This window comes from Eulemur rufifrons, chromosome 25 (genome assembly GCF_041146395.1).
Source record: "Eulemur rufifrons isolate Redbay chromosome 25, OSU_ERuf_1, whole genome shotgun sequence".
Taxonomy (NCBI): domain Eukaryota; kingdom Metazoa; phylum Chordata; class Mammalia; order Primates; family Lemuridae; genus Eulemur; species Eulemur rufifrons.
The window spans coordinates 5,859,967-5,882,041 of NC_091007.1; the positions used below are offsets into that span (position 1 = coordinate 5,859,967).

The window sequence follows — 22,075 nt, forward strand, 5'->3', positions numbered from 1 at the left end:
GCATCCCTTTCTAGTTAATCACACCTGTCTATGAACCTCCACATGTAAGAGTGAAGAGAGAGGGAGAGAACAAAGCTTATCTTTTATCTTCTTTTCTAAATTGGACAAATAGATCAAAGTGTACCAAAACAAACAAACAAACAAACATTTTCAAAAGACCTTCTTTCCTGCTCCTTATCTTGGAACTCATCCTTCACTGTTAATTACCCGACAAGAAAAAAAGGGTGCTTTGAATTCTTATCGTGCATTTCTCTGTACCGCTCAGTGAGCACTTAATAGATTGCATTCTCCATTTGCTATCTCATTATTTGGATAAACTTCATCTTCTGAAATAGATTATAAACTTTTAAAGCCCAGGGGGTTATAGCATAGTCCTTTGTCTCTTCCTTCCACACCCCATAGGTACTAACAGAGTAGTAACAGCTTCATGTTTAAACTCTATTTCATTTCTAATTGACAGTGGTCTGGGCTCGATTTCCTTATAATGGGGAAAGGAAGTGATGAGACCAAAACTCGTCATTGTGGATGGATGTTTAGTGTCAGTGTCTCCAAGTCGGAAGTTGGTGGTTAATAAGAAAGTAAATGTTAAATATGCTTTGCCCATACAAACAAACTGGGTTCCAACTTAGAAAACCTTTTGTTTACACTTTACTTATCACATTTACCCTCTTAAACTGTACAATAATCTGTTTACAAGTCCAGTCTTGCCCATTGATTCTTTGTAACCCTTTCAAGGACAATACACAAGGCTTCATCCACCTTTCTATACCCGGTGTAGTATCCATTGTGCTGCTAGCATAGATTCACACTCAAACAAATTTTCTTTCTGAATAACATCAGATAATATTGGCATGGTGATGAGAAAGAAGAAATGTGGATTCTGATTTTTTTTTTTTCCCCAAATCTTGAGAATCTGTTTTTCCTTCAGGATATAAATTAGAGATTCAACCACGTCACATGAGGGAGCAAGTATTTCCTGTGTGGTACTTAGCTGTTCTCGGGAAATAACTAAATGTAATTTGGTGAACGCGTACACAAAGGCCAAACAGTTGAAAATAACTGCAACACATTACGGTAATGAGGTTAGGAGTTGACCCAAGACATGGTCTCATTAAAATTCTTTCTATTTTCGGTCTCCATTCCCTCTTCTTTCACTGATTTGCTTTTCTTTCTTTGAATGAAACCCCCACCTCCAGATGGACTAGATCATCACTGCAAAAAATTGAGAAAGCTAAGAAGACGGTAGGGAAAGAAAGCTAATTGCACCAGAAGAGAAGTTTGGAAGAACTTTCCCTCCCACGGGTCCTCTGTCAGCCTAGTCTGCCCTGTTCTACGAGACCCCTCTTGGAGACCCCTCTTTCAAAGGCCTTCAAAAAAGGAAGGCCTTATATATTTATTTATTCATTCACCAATGATGACCTCAGGGGGCGCCCTGCTCTTTTCACCAGGGCCACCAGAAACCCAGCGCGTGACGATAGGCCCCCAGCAGTTAACCCAATGACATTCTCCAATTCACACTTAGCTTTGCGATAAGCTGTATCTTTCATTATATGCTCTGGGGGAATGAACTGAGGATGATCCCATCTAAACCAAAGGCCACGTGGCTGACACTCCATGATCTACCCATGCCCACGCATTGGTGGGTCCAATTCAATCCAGGTCTGAGACTTTACGGAAATGCGTGGCACTCCTCACAGGTGGCATCTGGCTACTGCTCGCAAGCTTCTGGTGGAAGGGGAGCTTGCTGCTTTTGAGGCAGTCTGTCACTAGAGTAGAAATAGAGCAGAGAACCATATGCCTGGAGTCTAAGCAATGACACCCAAAAAGGAAAAGCATCCATACAACCAGATTGATTTAAAGTAATGGAAACAGTCCAATCAAGTCTATGCAATTGAAGGATGATTGGCTGTAGAACTATGTGCACCATGACGGTGTGCTCAGCACATGGGGACGGTAGCGTGAATCAATGATTTAGGGTGACTGCACGGGCCACTCAGTTCTGAAGATCTTCTGTCATATATATGGGTGGGTAACAACTAGTATAATGTGCTGAATTTCATTTGTACAAACCTATCTAAGCTACAAAAACCATTTTTTTAAAAAATTCGTGCATCTTTCAAGTTAAAACAGCTCAAGATGAAACCTGGACATCCCACGGAAATAATACATTAAAAAAGTTTGAAGGCTTGTCATGGTATATCAGGGCTATAATTTCTACCTATTGGTCCCTGTTCTTTCCTTAAGGATGACACAGATTAAGTTATCAACCCCCTGAAGGACTAGCTGCAAAAGGGGTGCAGGTATCTCAAAGCACCACATTGTGAACATGCACTACCTAGAACAAACAATAAATAGGAAAAACAACATGGCTGAAGAGGAAGTGTCATCAGTGAGATCATTGTCTAAAAAATCAGGAGGAACAAGTTCCCAACACAGACCCGCTCACTGGGCAAGTCACTCACTGCCTAAACTCTATAGTCGTCATCTATCAGAGAGGTCAGACTCTCTGCTAGCTGCCAAACAGTGTGTGTGGACAATTTTATACATTTTTAAAAATGTGTAGTATTGATTAAAAGCTTACGATGATGGGAACATAATTTGGGATGTTTTAGTAAAAAAAAAAAAAAAAAGTACTTCTAAACAAAATTTTAACTCCAGCTGTTATACATGCATGGTGTGTGCGTGCGTGCAGGAGAGTTTATTGTTTATATTCATTTGCAAAGGTTAAATCCATTTCTTCCCCCAGCTCTTTATTACTTGCTTGGGTTAGCCCGAAAACACACTTCTATTCTTGGCAGAGAGCGGTCTACAGCCCACTCACATTGTTTCTCTAGCATAAATAAAAGAGACAGGAACAATGAACATAAAACCACTGCTGGACTCAGATGCAGTGTTTACTAAGGCAGCTGCTTTTGCATTCTAGGGGTCAGAAGGGTGCGTGCGTGTGTGGGTGGGGGTGCATGCGTGTTATGCACCCCTGCATCTATGCAAGATCTAACAGTCACAGAAAGCCACTTCCTTCAGCCTCTATTTTGACATAAAGATTCTGCATTCAAAGCATTTTCAGAAGCTGTAAGGGAACAAGGCGGTATGGCAGGCAACCACTAAAATAATATGGTCAAATATATTTTATCCCTGTGGTCAGTTTACAAGTTTCCTTGACAGATAACTGGTAATTATCTATGACATAGTGGCATTATTTAGGAAATTACGCTTAGTTTATTTCCTTTGTGTTTTACACTTTTGTTAAAGGTAGTCAATGATGTCTTTTAGTTGCCCTATAAAAGAGTCACCTAAGGAAAAGCTATTGTACGCTTAACATCTGGGAAAAATATTCCCTGTTGGGTAGGTTTCATGAGAACAAAGTTATTTCTCAGATGATTTTTTTTCTCCTTCCAGCTTCAAGCTTTGTTTTCCTTGGAATTGTGTAGAAATGCTGGAATTAATGAGTGGGGGAGGCTTTGATTGAGTTTGTATACTTGGGTGTGACTACTTTCGTGGGAGTTGGGCTGAATTTCTCAAGAAAAGCAATGAGAGAAAAGATTCAGGGCTGAGCTACAGCTGCCTGACAGAAGCCAACAGAAGCCTAACTTTATAGACTTCTCCATACTCTGCATATGGCGAAACAACAGGCTGATTCATTGCTTCCTTGCTTCGTTTCCAAATAGCTTTGCTACAAAAGCAGATTTATTCCCTTCCCTAGACTAGCACCGAGATGCAGGATCCCATAAGCTCAACTCTTGCTAAAGGGAATTTTGCAAAGCATGGCTTATAATTCTTGACAGCTACAAATTCAAATGTTTTCACGTAACAACAGGATTTTCAATTAAGACAGAGGTCAGCAAACTACGGGTTGTAGACTAAATCTGTCTGACTGCTTGTTTTTGTAAATAAAGTTTTATTGGAACACAGCCATGCTCATTCATTTGCCCTTTGTCTATGGCTACTTTCACACTATGATGACGAGTTGAGCAGTTGAGATAGAGGCTGTCTTGCCAGCAAAGCCTCAAGTATTTGCTGTCTGGTTCTTTTCAGGAAGTGTGCCAACTCCTGATTTAAAATATTAATTTGTGACATAAAAAACATCGCTTATTCACTTCTTTGAAAATGTAGATGTAGTTTTAAAGTAAACCTCAGCAACCTCCCCTATCTCCATGAATTACCCCTCTAAACCAAGTTGGAATATGCATCAACCATCTTAATCCTGCCCTTAGTCTCTGGCTCAGGAACTATGCTTCTAGAAATCTCTTCGAAAGAAATTCCTAAGGATACATAAAGACTTTATCTACAATTATTTATAATTCTGGACAATGGAAAATATCCTAAATAGTTTAGGGAAATATTATTATTTTGAAAAGATAATGTGATTTAACAAAGCCTTGTTTATAAAAATATATGAGCCTAATATAATGCTTAAAATATAATTGCAAGAGAAAATGGTAGGATAAAAGCTGTCTACAGAGAACAGTCTCAATTTTTTAAACATATGTATATTTCTAAATGCAAAAAAATAGGCAGAAAGAAGATATACCAAAATATAGATAGGTGTTATCCTTGGGTAGTAGGATTATAGGGGATTTATTTTCTTGTATTTTTTGAATATTTATTTAAAGGACAAATATGAGCACTGTTCCATCATATGCAATTTCAGTGCATATACACATCTCCATAAAAGGCATATTGTACAAAAGGAAATATGGAATTTGCCAAACCATGAAGAACAATTTTATTTAGAACTTTAAAAATGATATTTAAAAAAAAAAAAAATCCACATGCCTTGAGTTTTAAAAAAGTGATTCTATAGAATGTATACTTTCAACTTTATTGAAAAGAAAGAAAAAAATCTAAAAGCTGTCATTGGGCTTATATAACAATTAGCTTTTAAAGTCTATTGCTGATAATTTGTGCTCAAGAGAAAGAAATATATGACTTTTTATTTAATTTACAAAAGTATTTGTTTCCAATAAAGCTCTTCTCTGCCTTTCTATGGTTAGCCTATGTCCAAAAGAGCCTGCTTCTGCATGTGAATTAGAGGTGGCAGGTTTGTGGCACTTGTGCTACCACTTTTTCCTCAAGTCTATGGTGGGCATTGCAACCTACTAAGCCTGTGGTCCCCAAACCCCAGGCCACGGACCTGTACCGGTCCGAGGCCTGTTAGGGACCCAGCCACAGAGATCCACCGCTCCCCACCCTTCCACCCACCCCCTGACCCATCCGTGGAAAAACTGTCTTCCATGAAACCGGTCCCTGGTGCCAAAAAGGTTTGGAGACTGCTGCCTAAGCCACTGCTTTCCAAGAAGTTTTCTCAAATGTGCTACAAACAGCCACTACTAATCAATCAGAAGTATCGTGTGATATCAAACATATTTGCCATCCTTAGCAGGACTACACAACAGGTTTGGAGAGTCAATTCTAGCTTTCCTCCTTCTCTAAGACTTAATGACGAAACACATTTTTATCAGCACTAAATCTGATCGTCTTGCTTCGAAAGCAATAGAAAGTTCTGCATGTAGTTCTTTTCAATCCAAAAGAAAAAAAGGATTTACGCACTCATGGTGTGTTTCTTCATGTGTGTTCAATGCTTAATGCCTTGTGTTAGGACATGTGTCCCCAAGGGGCGAGTGGAACTGCTTCCTCGAGAGTCCCCTGAGCCTAGATACTGTATCTCCCACGTCCACAATTTCTTGTATTTCTTTCTAGTATCTGATACCGTGAACCACATTTACCTCTTCGAAAGGCTCACTTCAGCAGCATTCTGTAGCAAGACACTATTCCAACTCTCCCACTCTGGTATCTCTCTCATAATTCCTTCCCATTTTCCGCTGGACACTCTCTATACTTAACCCCATCCCAGGAAGGTGGCTTTTGGTCAAGGCTCTCGCCTCTGCTCTCCCTTCTGAGAAACGTCTATTTCTATGACTTCGCCTAACAGGTGATTGCCACACCTCTATGTCCACCCGAGTCCAGCTTCCCATGTCTCAAGTTCCTTTTCAGACATCTCTGCCTGAAATGTTCCAAAGCATCTCAACACGTGTGAAACGGAACCTACTGTTTTGCTTTCTTACTATGTATGTTGCTGGTCTCACTGTTCTTTCAGTCCTGAAGATGGAGACATCTGTGTAACCATTAATGTCCTAGTCCCCATCGCCTCTCAACTTCTATCATTGTCAAGTTCTTCCCACGTCTCCCTGAGGATGTGTCTTTCCTTCTAGTTCTACTGCTGCGAGCCACCTTCAGGGAGTGGCTGGGGGCCTTCAGTGGAAAGACTTGGAAGGAAATGGAAAGATAAAGCATTCTACTCATTTATCTAGTCATTAATATTTATCAAATAATTATTATTTGTAGATCCTGGCTTGGGATATGGGGAAGACAAGATTTCCTACAGTTTCTTTTTATCCTTTCTGTTTAAGTTGTGCCATTTGAAGAGCCAGTGAAGTAGCGGCTGAGACTATAAACCGACTCCAAAAGGACTATTGTTCAGTCCTCCGGGAAGAGATAAGGCCTGTCACTCTGGAACATGGGCCCCAGGAGGCTGGAGAGTGAACAGGGGTCAACTGGGATCTGTCCTTATAGGCAAAGAAGACCAGCACTGAAGTTAAATCCAGCCAGTATGTGTCTTACGTGGGGAACAGGCATGTGCTGGCCAAGCACTGTGGATTCAGGGGTTGGGAGAACTTGGGAAACAAGAGTAGCCCCGCTGAGGGCTGAATACTAGAGGTTCTAGAACCCCAACAGAGGGTTCCAAGCAGAGAACACCAGCACCCAGGGACAGACCTGATGCTCAGCCAGCAGTTGCCTCAGCCAGCATTTCTCACACGCATCTTGTTTAGAGCAAGCTCCAGGTCCCAAGTGGGCCTGCCTGGGAAGCTGCAGGTGGAGATAATGAGGGTTTGCAAGCTGGAGAGGCATGGAAGCCACCCAAGGAACAGCCCCTGAAGTAGCAGATCTCTTCTGTTTATCTCTGTCTCTCTAGAGTAGAAATACCACGAGGGCAGGGAACGAGGCCTGTGTTGTTCACTGCTCTATCACTAAAACAGTGATCAGCACACACTAGGTGGTCAATAAACACTTATCGGCCAGGCACTGTCACTCACACCTGTAATCCCAGCACTTTTGGAGGCCAAGGAGGGAGGGGGTTGCTTAAGGCCAGCAGTTTGATTGAGACCAGCCTGGGCAACATAGCAAGACCCTGTCTCTACAAAAAAACTTTAAAAATTAGCCAGGCGTGGGGTTGCACACCTGTAGTCCCAGCTACTCTGGAGGCTGACGTGGGAGGATCACCTGAGCCTGGGAGTTCAAGGTTGCAGTGAGCTATGATGGAGCCACAGCACTCCAGCCTGGGCAATAGAACGAGACCCTGTCTCTAAAATACAAATAAATGAATAAATACTTATTGAACAAATGAATGCAGTAGTAGGCAACAGTTGAAGTTTTCAGAGGAAGGAAGAAAGAATTGTGGTGTCCAAAGAAACAATGCCTGAGAAAGTGCTTGAATCTCCCCCGACTTCCAAGTTTGTGAGTTCTGAATTTATTACCACATGCATCTTTTTTTCTAAGCACATGTTGTGATGAATGTTTAACAGTGAACTCAGGTTCCCCATCAATCTCAGGGCCTGTAGAATATTCCATATATAAACCAAACCCTAAAACAACATTGATAAGAAACATGAATAGTTTAAATCTCAAGGTTACTCTCAGGAAAAGATATAATGACAAAAATAATGTGGGTTGACAGTTCAAATTCTTTTTTTTCTCCCAGTGTTTAGAAATACTAGACATTTTCCAATTAATGCTGGGGACTAGCTAAATAACTTTAGTTGTTAGTCTACTGTTGATCATTTGCTTTAGAACAAAACTATGGCTTAGGAGGAACAAAGAGAGGAGAAAAGAACAATTAATATATTCATTCATTTCAGGCCCTGTTTACATTTGCATCCTGAAGGAACTGCATGTATTATTTTTTTAAACCAAGTTTCCCATCTGTAATAGAATCACTAATAGAGCTCTTTAATCTTTATTGGTGACAAATGTTTATGTTTAAATTGCTCAGAAGTGCCTGGTTAGATGCACTAAGGTCACACTTAGAAGGACGACAAGTTTTAAACGTATCTCTGTCCTTGTTTAGCCTTTGGAGAGCTGAGTTATCTTTACACATTCTGGTTGATTTCATTTTAAAATGGGTCTGGTACAAATAAACAAATTTCCTAAGGATGTGTGAATTAACCAGTGGTTATAGAGAGCTTTGAAATGATGATGTGCTATCAGTGCTAAGTCAAATTATGAAATTGCACCTTTGCAAAAAATGCTATTGTGGGAATAAATGAATGTGAACATTGTATTTACAGTGTGATTTGCTTCTGAAATAGAATATTCAAAATGGGCCTCAGCAGGCGACAACGAAGTGCCATCTTATCTCCTGTTGATAGACCACAATTTCAGAAAATTATTTTTACAATGGCATCTGAATACGCTCCTTAATTTGAGACTGTTTTACAAATAGATCCATAGCTTATTACATAGCTTACACTGCCTTTGAGACGTACAGAGCGAGTTGGGATTCATTAACAAAATCGCTGTTGTCGTGCCTTTGTGGTTTTTTTTTTTCAATGTAATTTCTATTCTTTACAATCTAATTTTAACAAGCCACGCTGAACAAAAAGTTAAGGTAAAAGCTACCTTTGATCAAATCTGAGGTTAGGTTAGCACTCAAGTTGTCAACTGCGGTTAAATTACACCTCAAACTTGGCCTGCAGCGCATCCAGTTTCAGTATCAGACGGCTCTCTCCTACGTGGGATTTCCACTGACCGCAAACGTTATACTCAACAGCAGAACAGTGAGTCAATGTATCAGAGGACCACATTCCCAGTTCTTCTAAATTAACCCATTAGATACAATGTATCCGTTCCTAGGTAAGATTAAGGTCTAGGTGGAAAAGTGGACAATTCCTTAGAATAAATTTTGCCGAAATAGAGTCTACAATGTCTGAGAAAATTTAGGGGTAGAAAATTGACATAAAACACGTGTTTCAGTGAACAATGAGTAGGAAGCAAGAAGAAGACAGTTCCAAGAGGCGGCAAGGGGCTGGGCCGGGATGGAGCAGCTGCTTAGGTCTAAGGAAGAAGAAAGCAAAACTAAGGTTGGAGGGGTTTGCCAAGGCCAAAGAAAGGCCCAAGGATCACGGTCACGGTCAACTGTCAGAAGAGACGTCTTTGGAATATGCTTTATGGCAAGAGGATTCCCCTGGAGAAACAGAACCCCGTTATACTAGAGCCAAAAGGGACCTTAAAGAGAAGAGCCCACCCCTCTCATTCCACAGACCAAACAGAGACCCACGAAGAGTCAACACTTGAGCCCACAGCTAACTAGAGGCCAGTGACTTCTGGGACTCAGGGTCACAGCGTGCACCCAGGGAGCATCCAACAGGAAGGCCACACCGCTGGCTAATCAAGTTCTCGAGAGAACCAAGAACATGTTCCACGCGGGACTGGCACAACTGAGACGAAGCCGGGGGTACAATCAGGTGGTGTTTCTGCCTCTGCCACAGTGAATTGTTCATCCTCAGGGCTGCTCAGGACCTTATCATCTAAGTTACTCTGCTCTACGGCTGCAAACTAAGGACGTGGGAATGAGGGAGTGCTCTCCCTTTGTTTCTAAAATAGACAAATGACAGAAACATTTGGAAATATCCCAGAAAACTAAGTGTAAGATGAGGGGAGCTCCTAGGAGAGGTGGCTGGGGTTACTTGCTACTACAGGTGTAGTCGTGCACGTGTTACTTCCTTGCCTCTTTCTCTTGGGCTGGCATCAGCCTCTGCGCCACACGACTTTAAGAAATGTTTAGGACACACTGGTGTGGTAGAGGTGTGAGCCTGGGAGCAGCAGAAACCTCTCACTGCTCACTTCAGCAAACGCCTCTACAGACACACCTGGGCTAGCTCTGTCTACCACTTCTCCAGGTAGCATCTAGGACATGAGGCTTGTTATTTCTCTAGTGGGGTGGACTAACACGTTTACACCCTTCTGCAAGGCATGCACCTCATGTTAACCTGTCTAACAGAGAAAGTTCACTTGTGCATCTTCCCCGGCAAGCCCGCTGTGAAGTTAGCATGTGCGTTTATTGGGGCTGCCAGCTGGAACGGAAGCAGGCTTTAAATTATTTGTGTTTAATTTATGTAAAGGTGGTTTGGACGTGAGCCCAGATGTGAATATACAATAGACCAAGTTTACAGAATTGTGACACGAAGTCCCAAGAGTCGTGGGGATGTCAGAAAACACTCAGCAATCAGGACATATGCCTACAATGTTAATACATTTTATGCCTCTAACTCCAAAACAGATTATGAAGATGACGGGGAGACAGAAAGAAAAGCTTTCAGTCAAGCGTTACTTCTGCATATTTTTTGAGATTTAGCTAAAGCTACTCAAATGTAGAAATTCAAGCTTTTAAAAATAGAGGTTCTTAGAGGAAAAATATAAGTCTGATTCCACTACCCAGGAAAATGAAGAGCTTACCATGTAAATGAGAATATGTGAGCATCTTATAATCTAATTAAGTTAAAGTTTTGCCCAAAGAGAGCTAAAGTTAAAAAGTGTTCGCATTTGGGTGGTCGCAGCACAAATGTAACGGGAGCAGGTATGGGAGACATTGGAGCTATGTTCTTTAGAAGCCTTTAAACCGACCAGAGATTTGGAGGGAAAACAGGAATCGGGAGATGTTACTGAGTTTCAAATTTGGATCAACAGGAAAGGAAGGAATCAGTGAGAGAGAGAAAAGGCAGAAGAGACATCATCTGCAAGGAAAGGTGCAAAGTTCAATTTTTAGTTTGTGGAAATGGGCAGCTCTCCAGGTGGACAACGTCATCCAGAAGGAATCTGGAAGTTTGAGTCCAGCACTTACGTGGGATCCAGGGCTGGTCAGAGAGCTGGGTATTATCTGACCTAGTAGCTAAGATCATCAAGGTTATTCAGGGAGCAGAGTTTCGGGGCAGAAGCAAAACCTTGGCTAGTGCCTCTATTTCAGTGTGGGAGGAGAAGGAAAAGCAAAATGAGAAGTGGCCAGAGAAGAGGAAAGAAAACCAAGGTGACGCAGTATGGTGAGATGCGGGAGAGAAGGAAAAAAGCTGACGGGAGTGGTCCATCGCGTATGATGCCGCACAAAGGTTGAAGAAATTAGGGCCACGTCATGGCCGATGCTTTGGAGCATTGGAAGAGTTGCTGGAGTATAACATGTGAGCCAGCAGTCTCCGTCAACTGGAGGGGACAGAAATTATGCTGAAGAGGCTTAAGTGAGAAACTAGAATTCTGAAATGCAGTCTCCACTTCCGATACCATCGGCAGTAACGGGAAAGCTAGAGAGAGATGAAATGTTTGTTTGCAGGGTGACGAGGTCCAAGGAGGATTTCTTTTACTCATGAAGACAAAAGTCCTACAGAATCCATCAGACCCGTGGACACCCACAACCATTCCACAGAAAGGAAAGCAAATCCCCTCTGCTGCTCTCCCAGCCACACCTGTTGTCATTTCGAATGAAAAAGGGCTGAGAGTACTTTTGAAGGGCAGCAGATACAATTTATGTCAGTGGTCCCCAAACTTTTTGGCACCAAGGACTGTTCTCATGGAAGACAATTTTTTCCATGAACTGGGGAAGTGTCGGGGGGATGGTTTCGGGATGATTCAAGCTCATTACATTTATCGTGCACTTTATTTCTATTATTATTACAATGCAATATATAATTAAATCATTATACAACTCACTATAGGTTAGGGACTCCTGAGTTATATCATATAAGGCCATTCATGAGGGTGACGTGGCGACAAAGGATTAAAATACTCATCTCCTCCCTGGCACAATTCCAAGGTCTTTTCTGCAAACAAACAAGCTCCTCAGTGGTGCCACTGAACCTCCTTCTCACCACCACTATTGGAAAATCTGTCAAAACCAGAAAGGAGGCAAGTAGGTGACAAAAGTAAAGGACCTGCGGCTACTAGAAAGGACAGACCATCAGTTTAATGGGATAGACCATCAGTATAAAAACATACATTTTCCCAGCTGCTTTTTCCTAGGAATTTATGCTACAAAATCCATGTAGTTTCATCTTTCTTGGAAACAAACACAAGGACACCGTTGGGTTGAACTGACTGGGAGACCAGCATCCATCCCTGTGTAATAAGCATGAAGCTATTGGCCCCCACCTTGCTATGTAAGTATGGGCTCATTTATGGTCTGAATATACTGAACATAATTTATAAGTTCTCAGGCACACATGGGAAAATAATGATTTTTTTTAAGCCATTAACGCTACTATCATCAAGTTTGTGACACTGAGATGGCATCTTCCATGAGATTTTCCAGGAACTCCATGCATATAGAGTTTTAGAAGACAACAATTATAACATACTTAACCCACGGACTTGTTACAAGAACACTCAGAAATTCTTGTTGGCTGAATACACGCTGAGCATAGATACTATCTCTATTGTGGGTATGTGTAGCGCTTTTGAAATATTTACAAGTGTCTCCTCCTAAGGATGCAGAAGTTATTGTTTACCGTCTGAACTTATTTAAAGGAACAAAACCTGCGGATGCACTTCCTGTTATGGTAATACCTAGGTTTTATTTAACATATTTCTCTTGTATTCTTAAGATACTCCCATCTACATTATCTTATCAACACTGGGTTATTGAGAGAGGTGAAGGAAGGAAAACATCTTTGTTTCAGAATTAAAGCTGTGATTAGGTAGCGTTAGTCAACCAGACCCTCATGGAGGTGACCTGGTCGTTGTCACATCTTCCTGAGCCGCACTGGTTAACACTGTCAAAGATGCAGGGATTAATGGTGCCATAATCAAGCCATCCGCACATGGGGACCCAGCCCATATGACCTGTCTCCTGTCTCACAGATGGGAACGACTGGCAGAGGTGCAATTATAACCCACATCCCCAATTCTCACCAGAACTCTTTTTCACAGGGAGCTGCTAACATAGTCCCCTGACAGTCAGAAATCCCCAGCTTGCAGTAATGAACACACACACACATCAGGTACGATGCTGGAACAAGTGAAGAGGGAAATGGGGATGTGTCTTGAAGGACTGAACCTATGTATCCTAATAGTTACTCAGCAGTGTCCTCAGCCATGGACAAAGACATTGGTATTGGAATAAAGGGGAAGGAGAATGCATAACTTTTTCCTTGAGGAAAAAGAAAAGAAAATTCCAATTAGTGCAAAAAAAAAAAAAAATCCCTTTCATCCTTCCTTCCGTCACCCTAGGGTCACCACTCATTGGAAGATACAATTATGGGCAGTGAAGAAGCTGCTGGAACACATTTGGTGGCGTAAGGGTCCCACAGAGCCAGGGCTGGAATATGTTCCAAATATCCCGGTTAAGCTTGGCAACCTGACCCCACAGAATGACAGTGGAGGAGGAGGGCACACCATGCGTGTGTAAACACCTGCCCCTGCTGCCCTGTCCCTGTCCAACCCATCTGTGGCCTTTGCCTGTGCTGCTGGGAATCGGAGGCTCCAAAATTCAAATTCAGATGTCTCTGACGTGGCTGGAGGTGGAGGAGTGGATGTGGCCAGCTTCTCTGAGCGCAGAAAGGCAGCCACCCACCTCAACGTCCAGAGAGTGGCAGTCCTAAGTCCTTTCTGAAAGGGTGTCATTCAGACAGACCACCCACTTGAGTAGTTATCAAAATTGCCCGTTCCACTCTGTCTTCACTGAATTTTCCATACTGTGTACTCTTCTCCATACTGTGTACTGTGGACCACAGACTCTACTCTGGGAAACACTGTTTTTCACCTCGATGCTTCATATACCCGATTTCAATTTCAATGAAAGTGTCAGCTATTTAGTTAAGCTAGTGCCTATATGTGCAAAGCATTCGGTGGGATTTGGGAGGGTAGAAATATGAGCAAGACATGGTTTCTGCCTTCGTGGAGTCCACCCCCCAATGGAGAGACAAACCCTTGTCTATACAGCTAGAACAAAGACCATACAGAGACAGCTCTTGGGGCGGCAAACAGAGTGCTCCGGAGTCAGACTGTCAAATTAATCAGGACTTGTCATTTTTACTGGCTGCCATCTTTTCAAAAGAGTGGATGGATCTAGAAAGTCAAATTTTAATTTGTTTTAATCTTTTTCTGTGACCAGATGGGTTAACAAATAAATACTTTCTCAATTTATTTGAAAATGGACAGACAAGTATGAACTGAGATTTTAAAAAAAGTAAAACAGTGATCTATTTTAGCCAGGGGTTACTACGTCTAAAAACATTTCTCCCTTATCAGACCAAGTCAGCCTTGGCGCTACCAAGGTTGTGGAGCTTCGTGTCTTTTTTTTTTTTTTTCTTATCTTTGAATCAAGAGTGTGTTCTTTTTCCTTTAGATGTAAGAATATAGTGCCTTTAAATTGTTTGACGTTATCTGTGTCGGACTAAGATTTTGACCACATCTTAATTTTTTTCCCGGCCGTTTCATGTGTTGCTTCTGCCTTATGTATTAGCTGCCCCGCTCAGAGCAACCGATGGTTGGAGAGTGAAACAAGGACTTGGAATCATGACTGTATAGACTGGCCTTTGCCATCTCCAGTGGTTCTAAAGAAATTGAAGAACTTGCATTAAGTGACGTTGAGCATCCTCTTTCAGCCCTGGACTGGAGGCTGTCTCCGGGACATGCCAGTCTATCACAGAAGCAGCCAGCAGTCACCTCCAACCTGGCTGGCTGCTTGTGCAAAGTATCTGCCCAGATAAAAACAAAATACTCTGGAGCATCTGTTTCTTCTCAGAAAACACTCTCCTGTTTCTCACAGGAATCCAGCGCCTGAGCAAACCTCCTCCCTTTAACCCTTGCAGAGCCACTGTGGCAAAGACAAGTGTTGAAATTTTATGAATGGGGGAGCTATGAGAGAACAGAACTTCCCTTATATTTGCTCAAGATTAAGTCAACGATCAGCACTTGGAAGGGAATATAGCCTTCTCCCTACTGGGCTTGCGACCAAGGATGGCTCCACACAGCGACATCTCACATGTCTTTTTACGCAACTCTATAAATCAAACCCACGTGCTGGTTGCTTGTCGGGCTTCAAACAAATATTGTATTTATATATGCTTTGTGTTTTCCAACTCCATCAACCAGAAGGGCCAGAATTTAGATATTTACCCCCCCCCCCCCCGTAGGATTTCCATCCCTAAATGAAGGCAAGTTTTGATGGAGTGGAAAATCGCCAACTGGTTAGAAGTTCCTGTGCACAGTTTTCACGAGTGCTTACTTAATCTGGATTGAAAGTTTAAAGATTAGGTCTTTCCTCCAAAAGAGTTGGTTGACATTTAAACTTTTGTGCCAGAGAGTTCACAGAAGAAAATGGCTGCTTGAATAAAAACACAAGCCCGCAGCATTTCCTAAGAATTTTCTCATTCAAAAGGCGCATCCCAAGTGTGCCTTTGATCACAAAGCGGGAAGGATATATTTGGTGCAGCTGCTGAGTATCGGGGCTCTGTTGACGTAACTTTTCCAAACCTCAAGGCTGTCATCGGCAAAATGGGATGACAGAAGGTTTAGTGGCATCATGTGCATGGAGGGTTGAGCCCCAAGGTGGGCACACACTGAAAGGGCCTTAGCAGTAAGAACCAGCCACAATTGCTGCTTTCCAAACACCCTATGATTATCTAAATTAAAACGCCCACTGTTTTCCGTAAAACAAGGACTTTGTTGTAGTCTAAGTGATGATCCAAAACACAAGACTAGAGTGAGGCACTCATGGGGCCTCAAAAAACTGAACATCTCAGTAAAGATAAAGGGTATTTTAATGTAACATTTTTTTTTTTTTTTTTAAAGTCAAAAGAAGAAAAGACATGTTGACCAAATGAGATCTAGCAATATAGCCCTGGGCTTGAGGAGGAGGAAAACTATGTTATAAGGCAAAAGTTCTTCTCGGTGAACTTGAACTTTTTTTTTTTTTTTTTTTTCAGGAATTGAGTGGACAGAACCCAAAAGGTGGTTTATTTGTTTTGTTTGGTTTTTTGTCTCTGCCCCTCTGCAGGATTTAGTAGAGTTCCGAATGAATGCACTTCACTTCCTAAGCTTATCTGTTAAGACTGAACTGGTGCAACCACAGACAGCGTTCACTGACCTGGATACCAGACACAGGCCGGTCAACCAGGGCAGAGCAGGAGAAAGCTTCTTTCAAGGTGCTACGTCCTGCCAAGTCTGACTCTTACAATCAGGACTGATGACAAACACCCAATTAAGAGGCATTTGGAACCTGATCCAAACACTAATTTTGTCTCTTGTTCTTTGGGCTTAACGATCAGCCTTGATGAATGCTACCACTGCAATTAGTTACGTTTATTTTTTAGCCTCCTTTACATGCACATATGTGTTTGTGCGTGTGCTTCCGCTAAAGCATGTCAGCATGCATGCAAGTATCAAGTTTTATGCTGGAAAGAAAGGAGTTGAGAGTGTGCACGTCGCTGAAGGCATATGTCTCACTTGGATTCCTTCTTAAGTGCCGGCTCCCCAAAGTGAAATCTGGTTGGAAATGCCATGCACATGTTGATTCAATTTGATAAGATTTCAACTAACCACCTTCTTTAGCTCATAAAGGTCGCCTCTTTGAAATTGCAGAAATGCCCAACAGAAAACAACCTTGTCATACTCAAAATTCATTATGATCAAATGTGATTGCTTATACTAAGGAATAATACAGAAAATTAATTTTATTGAACACATTAGTTTCTGTTCAAATTAAATCAGTGCTAACGGGGAAAGAAAATCAAAAGGAAGAGAGGAGATAATTATCTGCCTGAGTAGTAACCAAGGATGCCGCTGGTGGGAGCAACAACATTGGCCAGCAGTTGTTCTAAGAAGGGTTCATTCTGATCCACCCAATAGTTTTTTAATTGAGTGGAGCTTGGTGGAGGCACCTCTCACATTGTTCCTATTGGGAAGTCACCCGAGATCAAAACCAGAAATGAAGAAAGGAAGAAAAATAAAGCAAAAGAGGATTTTTTTTTTCTGAATGTGTCCTGCATATAAAGCAGGCTCCATACTGAAAACTTGTGTCTATTTTAACAAAATTGTAGTATATGAAACAAAGACAAGATATTTCTTCAGCTGCCACTGGGAAAAAAAAATTAGCAAATGCATTGGTAGGGTGCTACTTTTTGATGAGAAAGGGAGTAGTAGACATTTTTCTATCTCCACTTCAAAGACTTTCACTGTCTATATTCAAAGGATAGTGTTTACAGACTTCTAGGATTATAGTTTAGTCTGATTTTGAAACTTATGAAAATGGAATCCCACAAGTCAGGACAGCAGTTGCCCTTGAGGGTAAAGGTTAGTGACTAAAAGTGCACATCACAGGATTTCTAGGGAGCTGGAAATTTTTGCTTCTGGATTGGTTTATCACATTGTGCACTCAGGTTGTACAGTTTTCTAAATACATATTATAATTTAATTAAAAGTAGATACTTCTATATTTTATACAGAAAACGGAGAAGTACTTTGGCTTAAAGTACCCACTATTTTCCATAAAAGAAAGGCTTTGCTTTTGTTCAAGTGATGCTCTGAAACACAAGACTAGAGTGAGACACTCGCCTTGCACACAAAAAGCTAAAAATCTCAGTGAGATAAAGAGTACTTTAATGTAACAGTAAAAAAAAAAAAAAAACAAAAACCAAAATGAATGTAAAAAAAAAAAATCTCCGCTGAACAAAATAAGGAAAGAAAGAATCAAAACAGAAATCATTACTCAGGGAAACAAAAAAAAAAAATGGAACTTATATTCCAAAAATTGCCAATGACTAAGGGACCACCTTAAAATTAAATCTGCAGGAATAATCAGATTTGAGAAACTAAGGGCAGATTTATTTTTATTCAATGAGTTTATGTTCTATGAAAAGAAATGAGATTAGCAATGTCTCAAAGTTTGTGGTAACTTAGGTAATTTTAAAAGTGGTGTTAAAGAAATAATCTGTGATTTATTCCAACAAAATCCCAAAAGTTGAATACTATCTCTAATTATAATTTCACCGTGATTAAACTTCATATGAAGTTACAAAAGTGAAATCTTCCTTTGAATGCACTGAATTCAGAAAAACACGCCTATTGTTGGTCACACAAAGAAGAGATGACAAATCTAAATTACAGACAGAGAAGCACCTACACTGTGTTAAAAAAACAGCACTGAAAAATTCGGCATTGAAGTCAGGATCTTGTCAGTAAAAAAAACCACTACTGGGCTTTCTCTCCACAACACTACCACCTTTTTAGACTTTTTTCTGGAGGTTCACATTCATTTTCTTAATGTTTTTAACCCAATGTCTGTGAAACATTTATTGCTCCCCAGATGAAGACATCTGATCTGAATGTAACCACACACCTCTTTGCTCAGCACTATTTGTCACAAACCATTATAAATTATCATGCTGATAGTTTGCATGGCTGGGAAACTGGAAAAGTTTCATAAATTCTAACTACCGTATCAATGACATTCTTGTTTATTATACAGATATAAAGTTTTATGAGATTCAAGATGTCTGCCCTACCAGTGAAGAAAACTTCAGTGGACTGAGATCCAACTAGTTCAATGTAAAGCCTGAACTCACCATTTACAACAAACAATGGACATTTCTTTTGGAGAACCCTCAGCCAGTCACTTTTTCCCTTTCTTTTCTACTTGTCACTGTGTTTTGACCCTTCACAAGTATGCAGGATTTTGCTGGTGCCAAAAAGAGAAATCATCATTCCTTCCCTTCCTTCAACACCTTCTCTCAGAACATTCTCTGGAGTCCTCTCTTACATCAACATAACAATAAAATCATGCACACATCTAGCTAGAAATCCTAGTCCGAGGTTAGCCCTACAGACAGATGCTCTACTGTTCCATTGATTGATTGATTTACACCACACCTTGTTCAATAAAAGAATTAAGGGGTTTTAGTATTATGGTTTCAATGCTTGTTTGTAATGAAACCTGATTCAGGTGTAACATAAACACAGATTGTTGCATTTTAAAACTACAGGGCACAACTTACACATTTATTTTCCCTAAGGAAGTATATCCCCAGCTTGACAGCCACTGTAAAAACTTAACATCCATTTTGTAAAGTATGGTCCATAGTTTACTTATGAACTGGGTCAGTCTTGGTGTTCTTCACATGAACATCTGTGATTGTATACTGCATCGTTGAAGATTATGAAATAACATTTTCTACCTAATTATAAATAAAACAATAAAAATCTAAGTAAACATATTTTTCCTACCAGCATTATTTGGCTGCTGTGTTGAATTACTTATCCATCCCTTCATCCTACAAAAGGAAATTACTTACTTGGGTCTCAGGGATGATTTCTCAATAAACAAATGTGCTAAGGCATTGATTTCTTGAGCTTTCCTATGGTGAACGTTGACTGTACAAATACTGACAATTTCAAGAGAAAATGAAGGGTGTATTATGTGCAAATCATCCCATTACTGGATCAATATATTTAGTTTGACATATGTTTAGTTTCATATTTCCAAATGTTCTAACAATTGCCACGTTGTTAAAGATATCACAATAAGGACAATGTATGCGGAGGAACACTTTTAACTTTTTAAAGGGCTTTCATATCTACTCTTTCATTTTCTGCTACCAGCAACCCTACGACATCACTGCAGCCAGTAGTTTTTACTGCCAATGGACGTATAATGTAGACAGAATAGGGAAAAACAGTAAATATCTCAAATACTATGTACAGTTTGTTCTTAACAGGAGTGAAAACTAAGTGCTTCCCAGCTCTCTGACTGTGGTTTATCATGCCTAGTTTTGTGTCACCTCAAATCCACTTTTGTAAATAGCCTAATATAAATTACCAACAACAAAAAACAAAAACAAAAAACAAAACAAAACTATGTTTTTAGGCATCTAATATGAACTTTGAAGTCTGTGAATTTGTTCTTCTAAGAGTTTCTGGTGTATTCCATTTTTTCTAGGGAATTCTGATCGTCCATCAATTTTAAAGCTGCAGATTCTTCTTGAAGCCTTTGTAAAAACAGGTAATTATTGTGCTATGTTTGTAGAATCTCAACTGCAACCTTAAACAATGACCAGGAGTCAGGTGAATCAGCCTGGAAAAGTAGCAAAGGCAACGCCTTCAGTGGGTCTCCCATACCTTTCAGGAATTTTTCATTGATAAAAAGATCAGATAGCAACACTTCAAAACATGGTGCAAAGACATTTTCCCTGGGTCTAATCTCCATTGACTTCAGCAGACTAAATGTATCACCCTTTCAACACTGGCCAGGAGATGGCACCTTCCCAGACAGCAAAGCCTCGGATGGGACAATTAAGAAATCATCTTACTCTGTGGCATTGAACAAACAAACAAACAAATGCTTCACCATCATTAAGAGTGGCATAGAAACAATCTTCTTGACCATGCCAATTTCTTGAATGCCTTGCTAATATCACTAAAATCGTCACTATCTATAAATTACAATCATCCTTTACCTTACCCTTTAGAGAAGGAAACCAACTAAAAAAGTGCTCCTCTAACCTCACCATACCCCAACCTCACACTACTATAGGACAAATAATTATTTAAAGTGTACTGTGTACCAGTGTTGTAAGCACTGGCTGCACTGGCTTCCCCTTCTTAAACTTCTGCTCCAGTTGTATAATGCAGCTGGCCAGCACCAGCTCCTAGGAACCAACTGTGCACATCTCTTTGCAAGTTTGTGTACAGTGACATCACATGAGTAGTGTGAACTTGGCAACGGTGGCAGTATTTACACCATGGAAACTGGCAAATGCTACAAATCAGGATTTGACCCACTTGCTCCCAAGAGCCAGTTGTTACACATTTACCACCACACCACTGCTAATAACTGGTGATTATTCTGAATTCTTTAACGAATGTATCATACATATACATAGTCACAATTTCCAGATTAGCTATTAGTAAATACAAGTTTACTGAATTCTAACAGCACTTTATTTTTTGGAATGTTATTACTTGAGTATGTTTTACCGGAGTGTATTAAAAATAGCTCATATAGCAATTTTAGCATTATCAAAAGGCAAAAATAATAACAAAATAAATAAAATAGAGAGCAAGTCTCCAGTTTGTCTAGGTGATTGACACTGTAAAAGCCACCATAAAGAATATTAGCAAAAACACAAAACAGAAAAACCCCCACAATGAACTCTCTGTTGCCTAGCAGTCACTGCAACACTGTTAATGGCAACCTTCATACAAGATTATAAAGTCAATATAATGCCCTAAAGCACTTCTGAATCACAAAGATTAAATTGGAATCGGCATACTTTTATTGCATTGTAATATATGCTGATTATTTGGAAACTGATCATCAGTCTATGGATTTATGTTAATTCTCCAGGCACCAAAATGCTGAATTAACCAGAAGATGTCATTTCCCTGACAATGAAAAGCTACTTTACTGCACCAACTCAACAGGTGGTTGAAGACTTCCTACAGGTGGGAACACTTTTATATTATTCTATTCTTCCCTAAAAGAATGTGTGTGTGCAAATAAAAGATCTTTAATAATGAATATACTTGCAAAATAATGTTTAGGTCCAATGGAAGTAGTAGCCAATAGATAATTGTATACAATTATATCAAACTGACCCATTTTAAAACTTGGGAAAACATATCAGTCCACGAGAAACTCTCAAAAATAGATTTCAATAGATTATTTTTCCTTTAATAAAGCCATATATATATATAAAAACTTAATAAAAGATCGATATTCAGGTTCACTCTGGAGATGACACCACTTGCAGAATGGGATGCTGTGGACAAGACAGAGACAGGTGGGGTGTTGGGCGTCAGGAGAGGAGAGAGCACATGGGGACCCGAGTACAGTGCTGCAGGCAACGTGAGAACACACTTTCCACACCGTGGAAAGCACTATCTGTACACCAGCTCTTTCAAATAAAATGAGGAAATATAATTTAGCCTATCTCTGTAGTGCGAATGGCTTCATAATAATGCAATCTGGCATGAACTGATGCTTAGTAACTTAACAATGGGAGGAGACAGCAAAACTAAAGCAGATAGATGGGACACT

General features: G+C 40.4%; 1 protein-coding gene across 5 annotated transcripts in view; it reads right to left on the reverse strand.

Annotated features, from left to right (window-relative positions):
* The window catches only part of NRP1 (neuropilin 1), a 133,828-nt gene that overhangs the window by 107,069 nt on the left and 4,684 nt on the right, over window positions 1-22,075 (reverse strand). The gene's annotated exons all lie outside the window — the stretch shown is intronic.